The sequence below is a fragment of the Thermobia domestica genome, chromosome 16 (genome assembly GCF_964235325.1).
Source record: "Thermobia domestica chromosome 16, izTheDome1.hap1.1, whole genome shotgun sequence".
NCBI classification, from domain to species: domain Eukaryota; kingdom Metazoa; phylum Arthropoda; class Insecta; order Zygentoma; family Lepismatidae; genus Thermobia; species Thermobia domestica.
Window position 1 is genome coordinate 92427181 of NC_137469.1, and position 17935 is coordinate 92445115.

The window sequence follows — 17935 nt, forward strand, 5'->3', positions numbered from 1 at the left end:
AAACAGTGGATAAATTAGATAGTATGTTAGATAAGATAATTCAGTGTGTTACTTCTCGATATAGAAAGCAGGATAAACAAGATTAATTACTCAATTGTCTGATACGATATAAAAGTTTAGAAGTACGAACAATTCTAGTAGTAATGGTAGTAAATAAGATCAATCATACATGAAAGCAAATCCAGTAACAGTAAATATATTAGCAGATTTATGCAAACTATTGCGATTTGATATAAAGTCAGAAAATGTTTATAGTTGTATTTTTCGAAGAATTTCACGACGCATGTCAAATCAATGGATACGATAGTAATAATAAAAGATCATTATTGCCAGCTGTATTCAAAGTTCAGTGTAGGCAATGGATAAATATATTTTTAGATAGGAAAGATGTAGACACTGTGCAATATAATGATTTGAAAAAGAAATTAATTGAAGAATTACGAAACTCAGATCTTACACTAGACACGGGGAAGAACGAATTAGGGATAAGTTGCAGGAAGAAGATAAACTTAGAATAAATTTTGTGTCTGACATGTTAGCTTTAATAAAGAAATTTGACAAGAATGTGACTGATGCAAAGAAAATAAGATTAATACATCAGGATTATTACCTTAATATATAGACAAAAGAGGAACCAAAACTATGGCATTATGGATGTATTTATAGAATACATATAAAGACTTCTTAAAGATAGAGAAAAATAAGTATAAAACAGAAAGAAACCAAAGCATGAAAATGGAAAAGGCAGTCTCAGTGCAGAAATTGATAGCTAGGGTTAAAGAAAACAATAGAGGATTCATCAGATAGTGATACATATGACGATAAAATAATTGTAGCTAAGAAATCAAAGAAAAATCTCAGAATAGTCAAAAAGACCCAGTAGGATATAAAGAAATTAAGGTAGAACCGTCAATTAATATGCAAATGACGCGAATAGAGAAAACATTAGAAGAATTAAAATTAACAATGACTAGTTAGGTGCAAACAGTGAACGATACTCAAAAAGAAAATAGTTCGTCTCGAAATACTGTAAAAGTTGAAAAGAAAAAGAATTTTAGAGGTCAAAATAGACAAATTAGTCAAAATTGCAATAATACTAGTAATTAGAATAATAGAGAGAATTTTAATCAGAATATAGGAAGCTATTCACAAAATTGAGGTAAGCTTCATTTAAATAAAGGTCGTAGTAGGAGACACTATCAAAGTAATTATAATACCAATAGGCAGAGCTAGAATGAATGTAACAAACCACAACAACAGAAGTACTATATGTATTATCAACAAGTACATTGCTGTAGGATTTGTAACAAATGGTCAAGATTACTCCGCATGTCAAAATTGTTAAAATAATTCTGCGCAGGGAGTTCAGAAAAATTTAAAACTAGAAATGACTGTAAATGGTAGAGACACATTTACAAGTTACAGGACAATTAGTCAGAAGCAAATTTTAGCCTCCATTTAGTGTGAAAATGAGATGGAATTTTTGCCAGTGTATATAAAAAATAGAAGAATGAAAGCCATAAGAGATTCTGAATCTAAATTATCAATAACAACAAAACAAAATGTTTAATTCCTTCTGGAGCAATGTTTAGAAATATTGAAGCTAGAATAAAGAAAATAACTCAGAATTCTATTTCTGTAAACAAAATAGCAATAGTTCGTTTTTCTATTGCTTGGAAAAATTTCCGTCATAGTTTTTGTGTCATAGAGAATTTTCCTCATCATTTATTATTAGGTAATGATGTCTTTCACCCTCATGAGATGAAACTGGATTATGGGAGTAAAACCATGACTTTACATAGATTTGGGAGACCACCTAACAGAATAGCAAAATGCGAAGACACATCAGTTTCAGTTTCTGACAAAGTAAACAATAATTTAAAAGCATGTGTAGTAATAAAATTTGTTCTGAGCAAAATAGTATATTTTCTACCTAGAAGTTAGCTTCCAGTAAAATTAATAGATTCATGATCACGAGAAGAGTATTTATTACAACCAAATACAGAGTTTGAGAACTTCAAACTTTTGATTCCGAGAAATTTACTGTCTAAACAGCAGAGAGGATAGGAAATTATAAATAAAATACAGAGAAAAGTAGTTTTGAAAGCGAATACAGTAATAAGTTATGGAATAGACTGTGTTAAAGTAGAAGAATGTTATATAGCAAACAGCGAAAATTCAGAAAATGAAATAAAAAAGGTAAAGGTTAAAATTTGATGAGAAGAAGTTAGTAGTAGGTGGAAAAGCAGATCCTGAAACTAGAGAGAACTTTGTAGACCTCTGTTACAATTTTAGTGACGTGATTTTGTAGGAGTCTAGTACTATCGGGAAATTTCGGATTTTCATGTAGAAAATTTAAGTTCGCAGCCATCTCCATGCTTTATTGTTACATCCCTTGTTAAATAGGTTTACGTATTCTGCGCACAACGACTTAAAGCATGTACACTCATGTCCAAAATAATTGTCGCATATCTATAACTGTCTTCTTGTAAGAATATAATTTGATAATGATTTTGCAGGGTACTTTTAATACTGATACTATGTGTATAATCGGAAAATGTATATTTGGAGTAAATTTCATAGGAAAAGAATTACAAATACGAAAATAAAAATGAGTAAAACAAAATGTTGCTAAATGGACAAGAAAGATTTATTTTTGTTTTATTGTTCTTATTTACTGCTCTTTTGACATGAAACTTACCACATACATGTCTTTGACGATTATACACATACTAACATTATAAGAAATACGGGGCGAAATCGTTATCAAATTATATTCCTATAACAACATATACATAGACATGCGAAAATAATTTTGGACATGAGTATACATGACTAGTTCCATTAAATTTGATTGGGTTCAGAGTATCCTTTTGATATTCTTCAAAAACTGCATATGAAAGAAATCTTAAGTAAAACCAGTACCTCTGCCAACCCTGCTATGGCGCTGACGTCACTTTTAAACAAGGAAATTAGTTCGCAACTTCGCTGCACGCACAGATAAATCAAACGAGATATACGTAGATATTGGTATCCAAAAGTTGTGTAGAATAAATACATTTTCTCAAAAACTAGTACTCGTATTCCGTAACTATACATCTCTTAGCAAAATGTATAAAGAAATTTCTTCTTGTTTCGATGTGAGAAACTGGTGTTCACAATTTGTCAGTTACTTTCCGGAACTCTCATTATCAAGGTGGGCACTCTCATGATGTTACTCCTCAATATCATTCACCCTCAAAGTCAATGCGTGAGCTTGAGGTGAGTGAGGTGAGAGCTAAAATGGTCGTGAAGATTTAGGACAATGAACTTGAGTGGTGGCGAGGGACCTTGAGGGTGAGGGAGATTGAGGTTGAGGGGTACTGAGTGGCCGTGAAAGTGAGAGTGATTAGGTTAAAGGATATTGAGGAGACGTGAGGGTGAGGGTTGAGTGAGGTTGAGTACTGGTTAGTTACTTGAGATTGCGCTTGGGTGAGGTGTTTAGAGAATTTTCACCTAGGCTCTGCAGGCAGTGATGATTTCAGGCGATTTTCCCCGGGAAACATTTTTAATACAGAGAAAGTAAAATAAAAACATAAAAAGTAATTGTTCTATTTCTATAGCAATTGAAAGATTCTGAATTGAACTCGGAAAGGCAAAGAAATATTATGTAAAAAATTGTTAAAATGTTTTAAAACCCAAGATTTGTGCTTAATACAGAGCAAGTTTAAATTTTCGAAAGATGGATTATCGATGTAAATACATATACATTTATATTGTCAATCACAGGACACAATCAAAAGTACTAGTACCCACAATGAGATGTTGTTAGGAATGTACCCACAATGCATGAAAGGAAGTATGTTGTTACAAAAGCTTGAGAAAATATATACAGAACTTATTCATTTTTTTTTGTTTACCCATACAGCTAATAATTAAGCTTAAATTTAAGGTGGAATCTGAACCACCGTAATGCATTCAAATTTTCAAGACTGTTGCACCGAGAATCGAACCCAGGACTTTGAAAAACTCTCGCGCTAGCCACTAGAAGAGAGCATTTATTCATACAAGAAACCACACTCAACCGCAAATGTATTTATGTCAAAACTATTAATAAAAGAAATTTCATGTTATCTGCAGAAGTTAAATTGTAACTTTGAAACCGTGCTTTTTTTCCACAATCAATATGTTTTGTATTACAACGATATTAAGCAAAATTCGCTATGCTTGAAACCTTATTTATTAAAACATTTTACGTTTATATGACTATATATTAACTAGTATAGCAGAGAGACGTAATTTCCTGGATATCCACGGAACGTCTCATTTTCCATGGACAAATCCAGTTGTTCTCATATGACTTGGAAATGGTATTTCCTGTGGGACATATCTGAGTTCTGTGCAGGATAATCACAGGACAAATTTTCAACATCGAAATATTGTCATATGGCAGGCACATCCCATTGAAGTCTAAAAGGAATTCTCTGGATATTTATATTATCCTTGAAGTTTCTAAAATCCTAAAATATCCCGGGTAGTGTATAGAATATTCGGACCCAAGAGGAACGAGAATGGGGAATGGCGGAAGCTTCATAACGAGGAACTACATAGTTTATACGGTTTACCCAACATTGTTAGGGTCGTCAAGTCTAGGAGGCTTAGGTGGGCAGGTCATGTAGCTAGAATGGAAGAAAGTAGAAACGCTTTTAAAGTCTTGACTGGTAGACCCATAGGAAAACGACCATTAGGAAGACCTAGGCGCAGATGGGAGGACAATATTAAGATGGATCTCGCAGAGATAGGAATACAAAGTAGAAACTGGATGCAATTAGCTAAGGATAGAAGTCAGTGGAGAGCTTTTGTGAACGCGGCACTGAACCTCCGGGTTCCATAGGCCATAGAGTTAGTTAGTTTTTAGTGTATAGGAATTGTGGAAATCCAAAGAATGTTCCGTGAACATTTTGTGCTATGTGGGAACAGATTAGTTTAACATTTTTGTAAACATCCAACAAGACTACAGAAACCGGTTTTCGTTCTTTTAAAAATAATTTTAAAATCGGTGCAGTTTTCTATCAAAAACTTTACTTTCTTAACTTTTTTTTTTTTTAAAAATAAATACTATAAGAACACGAACAGATACCTTCTTCGCTAAAAATCACACTGGTTTCGGTAAAAAAAAATGGGGAGAAAGGAAAACAGTTTTGGTGAAAAATCGAATCGGTTTTTCGAAAAAACTGAAACCTCGTTTCGGGAAAAGTAAAATCGATTAATGTCCCTCTCGAAACCGGTTTCCGGATTTTATTTTTAAAAGACCGGTTTTGCCAATTTTGCCCATCCCCACCAACAAAGTTATAGGTTCTATTAGACTTTAGCCTTAATTATACGGATTACTGTACGTAAAGAGGGAATATTTGTGATGAATATTATATATGTGTAGAGAGAGAGAGAGATGACCTTTAAAATTCCTTGAAGTTTGAGAGTTTTTAACTTTCAAATTGTAGATTGTATAGAAGAAAGAATGAAAGAAAGAAAGAAAGAATTGTTGAATGGAAATGGAAACTCAAAGCGTTGCTCGTACTACGGGATTTGCCCTCACGCTTCCATTGGCCTTCACCCACCGTATGCCTCCTTTAATTAGAAGATTAATCACTCTCTGTTGGGTGCAGTGAGAGAGAGAGAGAGCTGATGACGGAGTTAAAAGATAGTTTCTAATTACGGAAGCTGCCTCTGTAGTCCCAGATAACCACTTTAATCATCGCAAATGAATATCTTTTACATATAAATTGCCCATCCTTGTCTCTTCTTATTTTCTGGTATAAAGAAACGTATGACAGCAATAACGACTCTTGTTTCTATATATTTATACAATTTTTATTTATGGATCTCATAATTGGAAACGTGCTTCTAGTCTATGTATCTGTTCTGTTATTGCACATAATAAATTAAATGATATTTTACCTAGCTAAGTTCTGTTGTCAGTACCAAAAATAAGAAAATTAGAATTTAAGATAATATCTTGATAGCGAAATTTAACAGTACAAATATATTAAAATTAAATCATAATTTTGAAGAAGTTTGTGGTGTCAAAAACTCTTTATAACTTCGCGTATCTGTGTGGCCGTCCGGGAGTCCCAAAAGCTCAATAACTGCTTGATTGATCACCATCAATTTTGGCGAGAATGTAGAGAGTCATAAGTTATGAATCGAGTCATTTGGTGGAGGTGATCCATTCAATTAATCTCAAAATATGGACAATTAAAAATCAATTACTTATGTATCCCAATGGCAGCAATTATGCGTACCATTCTTGCCTAATAGACATTCAGCAATGCTGTTGATATTAGCGCGTTTGTATAATCCTCAGGATGTAGAATACTAATCTGTCCGTGAAATACAATGAAACTAAAAATGAAACTACATGACTTTCTACGCCGCAAATCTGAAAACTTAAAAGTTTTCTATTTCCAAATATTCATTCATCTTACTGAAGTTTTTGAATGGGGAAATAGAGGGTGAAGAGAAATGGAAAAATTCAACCTTCAATTTTCACATTGTATACACTGTCACAAACCAAATTTCTTCTCGTGGATTACACTGTCACACTGCTACGTGTTTACAACGCATCTTGCTTTTACCCAAATGTATATAATATGTATTTGTTATAAATATTATTTGCTTCATAAGGGAAGAATGGAAGAGTTGCCTTATGGTATGCTTTATAGTAATAACTTGAATATCCTTCCATGAAGTATTCTCTTGTAAGCCTATCTACTCAAAGACAGGATAACCACCTTAATATAAAGAAAGAGATACACAGATTATTCTGCTTAATATGACAGAAAGATGAAAATTCTAAAGAAGGAAAATAATGTGTAATAATTCTGAAAATCAATGATTGTTCAATTAGGGGGTCAGGTGGCCGACCTCTTTTTTCAATTAGAGGTGACTTCTTAGAAGTTTATTTGGAATTTCCTGTAGACGAATCATAGACATCTTGTATGGAATCATTTTCTGCACTACTGCAAGTGATTCATTCAGTTGATCTGAAGATATAGTCCCCAATGTATTCCCATAGGTGGTTACTATATGATGGATGTAGTGCGCAATCCAACTGTACTTAAAAGTCAAGTTTGTTGTATACCGTTCTGTTACTTTCAATGTTCTAACCAAATTCCTTCACGTAGTGTACACGTGACAGTGCTACTTGTTTAATATTCAACAGATGAATCGCAGTTTTTTAAAATCATTATTGAATTTTCAGCAAATACATCAAGATCGCCTTTTCGTAAATTTTTGTTTATTGAACCAGCAGAACAATAAACGTTTCAGGATTTGTTTGCAATTGTGGAATGTTCGACAAATGAATAAGATGTACTCCACTCACATAAGAGTTTCAGGTATTTTTATTAGTATATACTTGATTAGTACGTGCATGTTCCTAAAACCCAGTGAGGCAATTGCCACCTGCCGTCCCTGACGCCCCTGTTTGCATAGCATAAGAGATGACACTGATAAAATTTCGTAAATGAGGTTTAACAATTGCAACATACTCTTGCGTTCTGTTGAGTGGTGGGGGCGCGGTGGCTCAGTGGTAGAGCATTCACCTTCGGTGCTTGTGGTCGCTGGTTCGATTCCAGCTTGCGCCGTGTGGACTTTATGATGGAAAAACACCGAGCTCGTGGGTTTTCTCAAGATTCTCCCGTTTCCTCCCACTTTCTTCATTCGATCCATTTCATTCATTTCTCATCATCACCGTCTCCTTTAGCCTAACCGTCATAAGCGTGGGGCGAAAAACTGAAAGATTTCATTTCATTTTTCTATTGAGTGGTGGAATCAGTACATCTAGATCAAACTTCACGACTCCTTGGGATTATTATAACATACTGACAGTCTTGGATACATTTGCACAAACTAACAGCAAAGCGACAGTTCGCCGTCTTTGAAACTGAGAATTCTCTCATTTTATTCCACGAATGTCTGGCCTGTTGTACACAGGAAACACCAATGATGGCAATACAGCCCGCAAGTTTTTTCGGAATCCTGAAAAATCGTCCGAAATAACTCGGGTAAAATGTCCTCTTAATTAAGCGATGACACATTACTTTAGAATGCTTAAATTGTGTTTTTCCGACTGATACAAACAAATTTTAGTAAGTGCGCTCGTTGCGCTTTGGAGCTGTATTTGCAAAAGTATTCTTGGTATCATATGCCGTACTCGAAGTCCAATTTCTACCGATAGGCCAGCTTTCCGAAGAAGCACAGGAGGCTCGAAATAAAGACAATAAGAAATATAGGAAACTCTTCACAAGAAAATTATCCAGAGTGAATACCAACACGGATTTAATTCATAGATTCCTGATCATATATTGCTAGTAAACGTGCTCCTGCCAAAATCAAACATTCAGACATAATGTCCGAGGTACTACGATTGCTAAGAGCGCCTTATGTGGATGATTTCTCTGATCATTCCGAACAGAGCAGTGACTAAGACTAATGAACTTGTTTTTCCCGTCAGTTTTGCGTGCTCGCTGACTTGTTTATTGTCCTATCTAATGTAATGTACTCATTATCACTAAACATTTATTTAGATATAAGCTGATCACATCAATCCTATTGTTGTAATTTTACCAATTATGTGTAATCTTGTTTACCTTTCTCATACATATGTTACTTCTTTGGTAAATAATACACAAACAACATTCTTTATCAAAGAAATCGCATATTTCAATCGAATAGAACGTTAAAACCTGCCACAGGCAAATGTGCATCACACACTGAATAAAGTTCCCATAGATCAATGATATCTCCCACTGTGCGGCGGGTTAATTTTGGTAAAATACCGTGCTTATAGGCAACCATACATTCTTCAATGTACTAATGGTTGTATAATAGCACAGAGGTTATACTGCTGTTTCGGAACACTTTATAGTTGATTGCATTGCCTCTATAATTATCTAATAGAGAAATATACAATTTGTCTTTATTTTAAATATTATCTGTACTATAAAATACTTACGATCACGCTTGTAATGAATTTATGATCAGAAAGCCGAAAAGTATGGCACGTAGAAGATCCGGCTTCATTTCCCGGTGGGAGCTAATGTGGTTCGGATTCCGTAGGTCCATATCTCATATAGCCTCGCTGCTGAAAGGGACGCTAAACTAAAAATTGAATCAAAATCCAAAATATGACAAATTAAGCAACATGGTTGCATCTGACATGAGCGCTTTTGCACAGCAGTGTTCTTGGTTCTTCATAAACTGCAAAAATAGTGTCTTTCAACCATCTACAAGACCTCTTTCCTGTCTAGATTAAGTATTCAAAGATTATCAGTGTTATTTCAGACGCAATACAAATAAATTAACATTGACCCAAATCTAATATTAAAAAAATGAATCTGACTTTTTGTGGGATCAAATCACGGGAAAATGTCTGAAGCGTTTGGAATAAATTTTTGAATATAGTTTTCATCGTGTCATTTTGATTAATGTTCGTTTTCTAACGGAGAAACGAGGATGTCAAAATTTATACAAAAATAGAAATATGTATCTCACAAGCTCCTGTTGATGTTAGAAAAATGAAATTCGGTATATAAGGTCCTGATTAAAAATAAGCTGACACATTTTCCTGTGTTTTTGAAAATTCCCATTTTAAGGGGAAAAGGGGACATTTTCTTTGTCTTCTAACCTCGACATTCAAAGAGACGTTATCTGCTATTTGTGATCGCATAATGGGAAAACGGTTGAACAGTTTGAAATCAGTATTTAATACAGTTAGTGCCTATCTCGAACTAGCTAGCTTTTCACCATGTTATTTTTATTAAAGATTGTATCCTAAGCGGCATTAGAGGATTCAAATTTACTCCCAAAAATTTGCTCTTTTTCAGTATAAAATAACTTCGAATTCCTCAGTCTCTTTTTCACTGCAAAACGGGTGAACCATTTGAAATGAATTTTCGATCCTAGTATCAAAATCCGCCACATCTATTTCACTTAGTTTCGAGTAATCTCACAAAACGTGCAGTGAAGCTCCACGTACAAAGTCCCATATTTGAACTATTTTTTTAGTATGAAATATTAAGCTTTTAAACAAAATTCTGTTTCCAAAATTTTGTTTGTGTTTTAAACAAAATTCCTTAAGATCAAACATATAACTCAATTTCGTTTAAAAAAAATGGATTTGGCGGCTTTTGATATAGTAGATACTAGGCGCCTGATTTCACTTTGAAATGCATATTCTAAGGGAGGAAAAGATTGTTAAGTCTTTCGAAAAAAATAATACCATAAACATATTCTTGCCGTGCGAAGACCGAAAGCAGTATGAGATAAGAGGCTGTAGTCCCTGCAAACATGGGGTCTGGGAGCGAAGTCTCCAAGTAGTCGAAAGCTAATGTATAATAATAATAATAATAATAATAATAATAATAATAATAATAATAATAATAATAATAATAATAATAATAATAATAATAATAATAATAATAATATGGCCAATTTAAATAGCTAGCATTTATACAGGCCTCTATATTACAAGTAAAGTAAAAAAGCAGAATAGTTAATTGTGTTTTTGCTTTAATAAAATAATAATGAAATTCAGGGCATTTTAAAGTCCCGACAGAATTACATCGGGACACGGGAAATGTTATTCGAAATCGGAACGGGTGGTAACCCTATTTACACGCATTCATAACATATTGTTCAGGTCAATGTGATCTCTGGATCGGTCTTATGTCTCTCCTTGAGATATTTTCCCCAGTATACGTTAATAATAATGTAGAATTTCTTTAAAGAGAAATGAATATGGAATAAGTTAAACACAAAATTTTTCCCATGCCAAAATACGTGGGAAGTTCAATATATAACTTTCCCTAGGCTGCTATAAATATATATATATTTTTAAGATGCATTTGTAAATTATACATACATGTGTAGATGGTACTTTCTCACCTCTCTCTGCACATAATCCTCATTGAGATTCAGGCATATGTCTCACGGTTGCACCAATTTCTTCAAATCCTTTGCAAAAAAAAAAAAAAAAAAAAATCAGGGCTCTGGCTATTTAGCACTCTCCTCACTATTCCGTTTCACTTCTTCATCACCAGTTGACAGGAGACTTGGTCGCTTATGTCGAACCTAAGCTCTTCTTCGGGGAAACGCAATTCAACATGAGCGACCTCGTCTCTTTTTCTTGACGATAACGTCCATCCCCACTCAGCAATCAAACAAGACAGAATTGATTGTTGGTACGGTTGTCCCACTCAACATACACTGAGAAAAAAAATGTAGGTGGCATACTTAAAAAGGTAGGTTACATGCATAATTCCTGTACTTTTTGGACTTAACGTACACCAGACGTATAACTGAAAATGCACGTTTTATAATACTTTCCGTATAAGTGTTCCATCTATACGTACTTTCCGTCTGAAACAATATAGGCGGTAAGGATCTCACATAAAAGTGGACGTATGCAACATATAGCTAAAGAATGTAACATAAGTATATGCATGTGATATACGGAAAACTGTTAGATGTCAGACATCCTGCAACGGCATGATGTAACATTTAAGGGCAGTGCCTATGTAGCATACGGATAACGTATTCTCCGTACTGATATCTGTAGTAAGCAAGAGGAGTCCTTATATTTGTACAATATACCGCCGTTGTCCGGAGAACGGATTTTTCTCAGTGTATAGCCTCAATTTAACGCTCAGTTGCTTCCATCCTTTTCCGATGTTAAAGTCTGCATTGCAAGATGAACGTTTCGAAATGATGAAAAGTGAAGCGGACTGTGAGGAGTGTGGTAAATAGCCAGAGCCCTTATTTTTTGCAGAGAGTTTGGATAAATGGGTGCAACGGTGAGACAAATCTCAGAATCTCGATAGAGATTATGTGAAGAAGTGAGGAAGGACCCACCTACACATGTATGCATAGTTTTCAAAAGTAACTTAAAAAATGAATATTTTACAGCTTAGGAAAACTTCTATATTGAACGACCCACATAGGACAATTTTACCACTGTTACATAGTGAATAAAGATATTCTTCGAAAAGAATAGATACACGAATAGAAAGCAATTTTGTGTTGATTTTGTACCAAAAACTAAACACTTTTGTCATTTAAGTAAAAGGAAAAGAAGAACAATAGGGAACAGCTACACTATTATTGTGTTACATCTCGTTACGTTAGTGCCAGTCACACTAACTTGACGACAAACAAGAATTAAAGTTGAGATGAGAAAGTTATGACCAACAGAAAGTAATAAATATTCAGGCGTCATCCACGAGAGTCCGCAACGTAAAACTTTTTTTTAACTTAATAAGAAGCGACCCAGTTCTTGAAACATCAAAACACGAAGAGGAGGCGAAATCGCTTTGAAATCTAAGAGGAAAGACAGAAAATCTAGTAAGAGAACTGCTTCTGGCAGTACTATCTTTCACTATTATTGCTACTACAATCAGTGATGCCAACCCGTGGGAAAGATTCCATTTTGTGGAATTATTTTACATTATTTTCTCCGAAAGAGAGAAAGGGAGTAGAATTTTCGTTGAAATTGGCAAAATATGGTATTTTTTATATATCGTCATTGAAGATATGATAGCTCGTCTGTCCAATTTCTTACTTTTGCAGGAGACGAAAAAACTTCACTATATCTATTCACAATATTAATATTTCAGACCTTCTAAAGAGTGCGCTATCCTTTTTAAAAACGCTGACACAGTTGCTCTCATCAGAACACAAATGACTATAATACGTATATTGAACTCATTTCCATATGAGATATCACCTAACGTTGCCAACAATCGACATGCAAGTCAATACTATAATCGATTGTTTCTCAATAATCGATTTCTTGTGACATGGGTTATGTTGTTCTCATCAAGTTTATGCTAAAAACTCAAAATCGTAAAAATTGGGCATACGAGGTTTCACATCTTCAACGACGATATGTAAAATCTACGCCAGTAAAGTTCTCTAGGGTAGAAAAATAGCCTATAATGAGTGACCCAAGAGCGTGAAATTAGTATTAATTTTCAAATTTTAACTAGAACTTTTTAATCTCGAAAATTCATGCTACAAAGAAGTGGTTTGTAAAGTGTGTGATACTCAAAAATCAACCGCCAAGGAGCGAAATTATGCTCTGGTAAAATAAAATAATGAACAAATAAATGAATGAATGAATGAAAAATATCAATTGAGAAACAAATGAAAGAAAGAAAGTAAAATATCAAACGACAATCAACTTATAAAATATTCCACACAAAATATGTGAAAATCGAAAATGTTCTAGTATCGTTAGACTCAGCATGAAGTGATGGCAGAAAGGTATGATGGACACACTGCATTTCTGACAACAAATAATATTTGTTTTTCGATTAAGGAATACTTACTTACAAGCAATTTTATGTTCATGGAAGATTGAATTGTTTCATTTCACATATTATTATTATTATTATTATTATTATTATTATTATTATTATTATTATTATTATTATTATTATTATTATTATTATTATTATTATTATTATAACGTGCGAAATTTAAAAGCAAAATAGAGGTCCGTCGTGGCTAAGCGGTTAGCCTACGCGTCTTTGGCATGTGAAATCAGGATTCGATTCCCAGCGGGAGCTTATGTTGTTCGGATTCCACGTTAATCCGTAAGTCCACGTCTCATATAGCCTCGCTGCTGAACGGGACACTTAACTAAAAACCAAATCAAACCAATCAAAAGCAACATGGGACTTTTTGACTCTAGATATTAGATTTTATAATTTTCCAGATTGGCACCGCTGACTACAGTGATACAAGAATTATTTAGTTTTAACATTTTGCGTGTTGTATACTAATGAACTTTTGATAATGTGAATGAAATTATTTATTTAAAAAGAACTGAAATAAAATGTTTTAACGTTTAATGATTACATATGTGCTATAAGCTGAAACATACGGATAGTCGTAATACTAATTACAATAGAATGATAAAGGAAGAATTAGTACAAGAAACAGCCTGGGAGAAAGTGAGAGAAAACTCACTCATATATTATTATTTAATATTATATTTGTTACTATTTACACTATATATATTTATAAGTAGTATATGAATAAAAAGAATGTGTGTTATTTTAGGAAGAGACAAACAACACTAAATCTGTTAATTAAGAGAGTATTTTGCTACATGAACAGTACATAAATAACGATTTATTCCATTGTCAATTATTATTGGCAACCATCGATATACTTTAGAAGTAGTAATTGTAGTAGTAGTAGTAGTAGTAGTATTCTCTGTGATGTGAATAGTAGTGACTGAAAAGTTTGTTCAGTAAAAGCCAGGGACGGATCCAGGGGGGGGGGCGATCGGGGCGATCGTTCCCCAGAAGAGGAAACTTTCTTACTTTATATATATAAATAAAATCCATCCCAGAATTTGGAGCCCTTAAAAGTTGCATTATGACAACCCACCGCCCCCCCCCAGAAGTCGGTCCTGGATCCGCCCCTGGTAAAAGCTATTAACTTATCAAGTATTTTTATTATTTTAGATTAATAAATACATGTATGTATTGTGTAACACTCCGAACAAGATGCTCTTCTGTAACTAACTTTTCCTATTCCCTATTCAAAATAATATTTTTATAGCAAATCTAAGTACAGTGCATATTTTATATACAACATAGCTAATCAACTGTCTAATCATATACCGGTACTTTGTTATAACTCGAATTAACGTTCCATAGAGATTAGAAACGAGATTTCTGGGGATTTTGGCACCTATAGCCATGTTAGCTCATGACGTATGAGGGATGAAGTCCATCGGCGATGACAATGCCCGAGGAATTGGAGAGGAAGAAAGAAATGTAGAAGGAAGAAAGCGATCTGGGACTATTATATGAGATACCATCACCATTTGCCTGGTGTGAATGAGGAAAAACCCAGAAAATTTCAATCAAGATGGCTGGCTTGTAAAAGATCTAACACTTCCTCAACCGAATGTCCCTACCGGGAATCGAACCCGGGCAAATTAACGTATCATAACTGGGTAGTTGCATGTAGTTTTGTTCTCGTAAATGTCAATTAGTGTTTTTTATATATATATAAAAATTTGACTAAGTCCTAACTCCAACTTTGGAGGTCCATAACTCGGAAACTGAAGGATTACAAACCATAATATCTGATACGCGTATTAAGATCGTCAAGGTTCTTCATTTTGCCAAGTTTGATCAAGATTGAATACGTTTCATCAATCACTTACGATATAAACTATACGCCTTCGTTGTGATTTTTTAAAAATAAAAAATCAAATGAATAACAATTACATTTGTATATACATTCTCTGCTACAGTTTTTCTGTGATATTAAAAAGTAACCTTGTAACGAGAACATACGTATTACGATCACATAGTAGGTCTTACAAGATTATAATGATGGTACTGTATATATATCCGGATCTCCACACAATTATACTTGCACGAAGCTGAATTTTTGAGATCTGATTTTTACAGTAGATAGCACAGCGATTATCTTAGCCGAGTCTCACAAGTGCTTAAATTTGAGCAGCGAGAAATGATTAAAGGATTTCACATATGAAATTTTCGTTCATTATTATTAGAGACTAGCAGAATATCCGTTCTTCGCACAGGGAGAATACATTACATTTTGGACATAAAGGGCACCAAAACTGTTACCAATGAACTTAGGGACTCCAAAAACTATGAATTAGACACTAGTATTGGTCATTTTCAATTACTCTTACATGTCCTTTTAGGAGTACTAATGAGGGCTGAATTTTGATTTAAACGGCATCTGAAGTGTCATTGTTCATCTCACCTACCCCGAAAGCTAAGGATTTGACATTAATATCGGTTATTTTCGATCATTATATATATATATATATATATATATATATATATATATATATATATATATATATATATATATATATATATATATGTATGTATGTATATATATTCCCTACCCTCAAGTTACAGTGCTGAATTTGGATTTAAACAGCATCGGAAGTGTCACTGTTCATCTAAGCAACTCCAAAAACTATGGATTCGACACTAATATAGGTCATTTTTGATATATATCTGCCTCTTCCTTCCTCCAAGTTGAACCTTCAAACTGAAATGATAAAAACCATCCCAGGTTCGAACTTCATCTATGTGGAAAATTTTATCGAGATCGGTCTGATGGTTCAAGAGTTGTTAAGTTGCAAATATAGTCACTTTCATTTTTTACAAATACAGATAATTTGTCGCACTAGAAAACAGGTATGTGTTTATATACAAAATTTTGTACATTAAGTTTATTTAAAATTAAATAATATATTAGAATATTAAATAATATAATAGTAATTACATGTTTTAGTTCATGAGTATTATGAAATGTGCCTACTGCTCTCTCTTTTAAGAAGTAATATGGTTAAAATTAACAAAATTTCACCAGATCAAAGAGCACATTAAGAACTCAGTTTCATTTAAGACCCCTATTTGTTGCAACAGAAACGCTTCATAATGGTAGACGTGTATGCAACATGTAAAAGTTCTATAATTAATGCACAAACACGAATAAACGACTAAAAAGCACATAAAGGAAATGAATGCAAACTATTACTTTTCAAGAATAATTACAACAGTTTTAATTTCGAATGCTTCTTTTTTTTTTTTAAATATTCGCAATACTGAAATTTCTCAACTTATATTTTTCACACGTTTGAAAAAAAAAACGGTTCCATTACTAGTAAAATTAATCTAATACAAAGATTTTTGTTATTTTCCCAATTTTTCCGAAAAAAAAAAGTTTTTTACCAACAGGTTCAAAATTACCGGAAATTTTACAACACTAGCCAGGAGTGACTAAAGCACAATACACCCCGTATGCCACTCCAACGTTAAATACCCTTGTTTCCTGGTATGAAACTTGTGTAGTTCTTATTATTTCTGTCATTTTGTGTTGAGTAGGTCTAACTAGCAATTACTAAGTTAGTTTTATATATATGTGAACACCTTCTGCGTGTCAGTACATATGCCACTAATGAAATGTGTGTTGTGAATTTTAACTCTTGTCCAAATTTTGAACTCACTCTCTTTGATATTCTTTCTCTGGACTACTCAATCATCTTGACTACCATATTGACCACTCGTGAACTAGACGAAAGATATGTTCTTCATTTCTTCTTTTGTGAATCGACTTATACAGTTGAACATCGATAACTCGAATTCCTTAATAACTCGATTTTTTGACATTCCCATGAACTCTTTATAACACTCAATATTAAAATAACATCTATAAGTCGAATGTTTTAAAATCACAACCTCGATAAGTTGAATTTTACGGGTTTCATAATCATATTTAAAAACCTCGGTAACTCGAACTTTCGTATCTGAGAATCTCTACAAGTCGAAGTGTACCTCTTCGAATTTCTCTTGATATGATCTCGATAACTCGAAGCTATAGCTCTATGCTTTTAAGTGATTGTCATTGTTGCTAGCCCTGTCATTGTTGCTTATATGTATTGTAACTGTGTTTTACTCATGTCTAAATATGAATGCCATCCCTCCAAAACAGTATATGTAGAGTATTTTATTCTTACAGGTCATCTTATTTAATTTAAGGAACTCACAATTCAAATTTCACAACTTCGAGTTTTAGACATTGAACGAATAAAGCTTCGAGCTATAGTCATTTTTAATAAGGAACGCGGAACCACGGTATCTCGAATTTTTGCCTATTCCCTTCAGCTTCGAGTTATCGAGGTCCCATTGTATGAATAATTGAGGACCATAATAGGTCATTTCCATCTACTACCGAAAATTAGGTAAAGCTGTCTCATTACTATGTTCTGATATTTGATATGGATATCGTCATAAAAAGTCTTATGTTCAGAAATATTTCTGCGGATACATTAATCTATTTAAATTCGCTATACGAAGAGAATTTTAACAGTTGATTTCTCCGTGGA

The 17935-nt window shown here is 33.6% G+C and overlaps 1 protein-coding gene across 8 annotated transcripts in view; it reads left to right on the top strand.

Moving 5' to 3' along the window:
- Rab3 (RAS oncogene family member Rab3) overlaps positions 1-17935 on the top strand; it is a 356244-nt gene that overhangs the window by 289786 nt on the left and 48523 nt on the right. The gene's annotated exons all lie outside the window — the stretch shown is intronic.